The sequence below is a fragment of the Cebus imitator genome, unplaced genomic scaffold, assembly GCF_001604975.1.
Source record: "Cebus imitator isolate Cc_AM_T3 unplaced genomic scaffold, Cebus_imitator-1.0 Scaffold33, whole genome shotgun sequence".
Lineage (NCBI taxonomy): Eukaryota > Metazoa > Chordata > Mammalia > Primates > Cebidae > Cebus > Cebus imitator.
In genome coordinates this window covers 4,365,742-4,370,902 of record NW_016107348.1, presented here as the reverse complement: position 1 = coordinate 4,370,902, position 5,161 = coordinate 4,365,742, and positions in this window count along the sequence as shown.

The window sequence follows — 5,161 nt, the reverse complement described above, 5'->3', positions numbered from 1 at the left end:
ATTCTCCTGCCTCAGCCTCCCAAATAGCTGGGATTACAGGTGCCCGCCACCATGCCAGCTAGTTTTTTGTATTTTTAGTAGAGATGGGGTTTCACCATGTTGGTCAGGCTGATCTTGAACTCCTAACCTCAGGCGATCCACTCCCTTTGGCCTCCTAAAGTGCTAGGATAAAAGTGTCAGCCACTGTGCCCCACTTTGGTTTTTTATTCTAAACCTGGATTTGTCATGAAAGGGCTTAGAAGCTAGCAGGGATTATTATCATCATTTTCCAAATGTAATTCTGCTATGACAATAATCTGGAACTGAGTAAATTGTAATAAATAGAAATTTATTTCTCACAGTTTTGGAGGCTAAAAAATCCAAGATTGAGGGGCCAGGATCTTGTGAGGACCTTCTTGCTGTGTCATTCCATGATGGAAGGGCAAGAGAGCATGAAAGAAAACAAGAGGGAACCAAACTCACTTTTATAACAAACCCACTCTTACAATAATGACATTGATCCATATGAGGAGAAATCCCTCATGACTGAATAACTTCTTAAAGGTCCCACCTCCCAACACTGTTGCATTGGGGATTAAGTTTCCATCAAATGAACTTTGGGGGACACACTTAAACCATAGTAATCCCTTTGGCTGGAGTATAGAGAATGGCTGAGCAGAGGAAAACATTACTGCAGAAAGTCCAGCCAGGATTCTTCAGTAATTTAAGAAGGAGAAGCTGGGGAGTGGCAGAAAGATAAAGAAAAGTGGAATAATTCTGGAGATATTTAGTAAACAATTGGCTGGAAAGTACGGAATGCATGTTTCACTGTCCTCCTTCTTTCTTTCTTTATCTCTTTATTCTTTTTTGTTAAGAAGCAAAACTTCTTTAGATAATTCACTACCTTAGGTAACAGTGCTATCTGATCAGTTAGTGGCCTTCAGAAGCATATGCCCCATGTTAGATATTTAACATAGTTATTTAACATTATTGCAAATTAATAGCCATGTGGAAAAATAGATGATACAGGGACTATATTTGGCTTTTGCTTTGGTAGCCCTCAAATCCTACAGCTACACTGCAGATATTTCTGGTGAATATCCTTTTTCTTTTTAGAATAATCTTTTGATCTGAGCTACTTGTCTATGCAGCCATCATAGGGGTAACTAAAAGTATCATGTTATAAAATCCTTACTATTCTTCAGGTTTCTGGCCCTGCTTTTCATAATGGAACCAAATATTTAGTGTGTTTGGGGGTATTAAAAGTGGGATAGTGTCCCTTACAACCCCTGCCAAAGAGGTAGGTAAAGCAGACCTATTTTTTGGCCCCAGGTGAGTATATCAAGATGGTCCTATGATTCAAGCTGAACTAAAAGGATTCTCTTTCTGTGATTTGAAGCAAGACACAGAAACTGAGGTCTGCAGATGACGGGACCTGGAGGTCATGTTTAGTCTGTGCCATAATTGGGGCCATGAAAATTCAAATCATTTTTATGAAGCAGCAGGAACTAAGAAGCTTTCAGAGAAGGATGATGCTGATGTATGGCATAGACAATAGATTATGTGGAGGGAAGGAGTAAGTGGGAGGGAGGGAGCAAGAGAGAAAGAATGAAGTTTAGAAGCTTCTAGATGCCAACTAGACAGCTTGGATTCAGAGAGCATTAAGCTTCCATCTCTCACCCTCAAGAGAGAGTTTCCCACACTCTTCTTAGTCCCTAAAAGCTACAGCCTAAATGTCCTGAATTTATCCAGGACCACATTTCCCTTGGAATGCCTTGCTTTTTTCCATTAGTTTCTACCCTCCCACAAAAATTAATAAATCTCAGTTTACTTCCTACAAGGTGCTGGACCTACAGATATTAACAAGACATTTTCAGATTATAATGTGATGTCTACACTACGTATTTCCTTCTTATAGCAACACTATATTTATTGCCAAGCTTCTCTATCCTCTATTACAAGCCCAGTCTAAGAAATTCAGATGAAATTGGCTTTTCTTCCTATTCCCCTCCCATTTCAAGCCTAGTGTGGGCAGGTGACCCAGGTTTGGCCAACCAATTCCCCCTTCTAGTCACAGTGATTGATAAAGGATGGGGACATGATCAGTGTAGGACTAATCAGAGTCTTCATTCAGACTTTTATTGGCATTCTGGGCAAATATGCTGTCTTTCAGTGGGATTATCATCTGTAAGGAAAGTGTCACTTAGGGCTGCCAGCATCCACCTTGTTTTAATGCAGAGAGCACTCATCTGAGAATAAAAAAAAAAATCACAGAGGAAAGTAAAATAAGAGATGGTGAGAGAAAGAAACAAGATCTTGATGATATTATCAGAATTCATGGATATAAGTTGTTCCTAAAGCTGGATCTACCTGTTAGACTTCCCAATCAAATAGATCAATAAATTTCCTCCTTGGTTTAAACCCTAATTCGAATAGAGTTTCCATTATTTGTTTCTGAAATAATCCTCACTAATACAAGCAATTTATAAAATTTAAAAGTGGGCCAGGTGCGGTGGCTTGTGCTTGTAATCCCAGCACTTTCGGGTGCTGAGGTAGGCAGATCACTTGAGGTCAGGAGTTCGAGACCCCAGCCTAGCCAACATGGTGAAACCCCATCTCTGCTAAAAATACAAAAATTAGCTGGGCATGATGGTGGGAACATGTAATCCAGCTATTTGAGGCTGAGGCAGAAGAATCCTTTGAACCAAGGAGGTGGAGGTTGTAGTGAGCCAAGATTGCACCAGTGCACTCCAGCCTGGGTGACAGAGCGAGACGTCATCTTAAAAATAAATAAATAAAATAAAATAAAATTTGAAAGTGCACAGTTACTAACCTTGAACTATTTCAATTTTAGCAATAGAAGGAACATGGGTTGTGAAAATTGAGACTGGCAGGTCTAATTGGTGCAAATGTTTCTTGTGCCATCATTTCCTCTGAAATTAGTTTAGTTATTATGGGATAGTTGTTAGCTCAGCTGAGACACTGTTATTTTTTACATCTGATAAATTTGGGAGTCATGGGATTGAAATTCCAAGTTAGATCTGACTTAACCACATTGTGAAATATTGACTTAATGGAAAAAATATTTTGTGTTTTAATCTCCCTACCCTTTATTTAATACTCCCTTGAGCCAAATGTGTTTTTCATTTGGGTGACTTAAAGGAAGGAGGCAGAGATATTCTCAGATGTCATTTCAGGGAATAATTTTACTTCTTAATCAATTATACCCTTTCCAAGTCTGTTAGTACTGATTTTTCTGTCTCCTATTTTTGCTCTTGGGAAAACTTTATAAGTAGTAAGATTTTCAGCCTCAAGAAAATAATTGAAAATATGAAATTTTCAATTTGTACCGCCTCCCCCAATATCTGAAAGAAGCCATGATGAACAAATGAGCAAATATGAGAGTTAGCTCAAGAAATTTATTATTTTTAATGGTGTGCAATTCTTACTGGTAATAGAAACCTGTGTACTTTCTTTCTTTCACTGTGGTGCCAGCAGAATTGCTATGCTTATAACTGATAATTAGGTTTTAACATTTGGAAATATAAATTGAGTGAAACAGCTCGTGCCTATAATCCCAGTACTTTGAGAAATGGAAGTGGGAAGATGAGGCCAGGAGTTCAAGACCAACCAGAGCAACATAGCAAGACCCCATCTCTTAAAAAATGGGGAACATATTTCACCTGTGAATTATTTGAATAATTACATAAAGTATAAATCTGAGTGAAATTTTGGGGATTTCATGCTGTAAAGAAGGGGAATCTTGATCTAGGGATATTTTCTATTCCATAGACATAAAAATGTTTGCTTGTGGGCAAGAGGGAGAGAGAAATGCCAATTATTTTAGCTCTATTCTAAAGAAAGCAAAAGAGGTAAAACTGTATAAATGTGGAAAAAGAGGCAGGGTTTCCTTAGGATAATATTTTTAATGGAAAACCACAAAATAAATATTCAACATCTGACTTGATTCTTGAAACTGAAGGACTCGACTCCAGGAATATAGGTGTGTGTCTTTGTGTTCTTCCTACGAATAATGATCCCTAATATTACTTTGCTGTTTGTTTGTTTTGAGATGAAGTCTCGCTGAGTCACCTAGGCTGGAGTGCAGTGGCACAGCCTCCCATGTAGCTGGAATTACAGGCGGGCACTACCATACCCGGCTAATTTTTGTATTTTTAGTAGAGATGGGGTTTCATCATGTTGACCAAGCTGGTCTCAAATTCCTGACCTCAAGTGATCTGCCCACTTTGGCCGCCCAAAGTGCCAGGATTACAGTGTAAGCCACCATGCCCAGCCCCTAATATTACTTTGGAAGCCAGCTGTGTAAACATGAAATGGTTTTACCCTAATTTGTGATGAAAATGTATAATCAATTTTGTCTAGGGAAATAGGGAGATAAGTGAGCTTATGTGCCTGTAAGCATACGTAGCCACTTTGTTAGACTTCACATATGCACGTTTCTTTCAAACCCAATGGACACTTAAGTCTGCCCCTTCAGAACAGGTATTTATGGTAGGGAAAGAATGTCTGCCTTGAGCTATTAGGGAAACTGAACTGGCTCCAGCAAACTGGAAGGTTTAGGCAGCGGGAGAATGACTCTGCTTCCTTCTTTACAGCCTAAAGTAATTTCCAGCTGTCAGAAAGTTGAAATATTGGACAAAATATTACCTAAGTTAAAATAAGCACCCCTGAGAATAGATCACTATATATATTAAGAAATATCTATTATGCAAGACTTGATATTCTTACATCTTATAAACCAGCTTTTGCTGAAAATAAACTCATTATTGTGTTTTTGGCTATTTGTTTTCATTGGTTGATACATAGACTACTGGCATATTCCCAAAGCCATTACTCTCTAAGATTGTAACTTCCAGAAACAGTCTTAACAAATGCATCAGTAGAAACAACTAAACACTTAAAAACAATTGGTGTTTGTATTTAGCAACTGCAAAATTTTACCTAAAGTTGGCAGTATGCTTTTTTAACAAAGTTCTTTACTCACACTTTTTATATTATTTTATTTTATTGAGATGGGGTCTCAGTGTTGCCCAGGATGGAATGCAGTGGCGTGATTTTAGCTCACTTCAATCACTGCCTCCCAGGTTCAAGTGATTCTTGTGTGTCAGCCTCCCGAGTAGTTGGGACTACAGGCACGTGCCTCCATGCCCGGCTAGTTTTT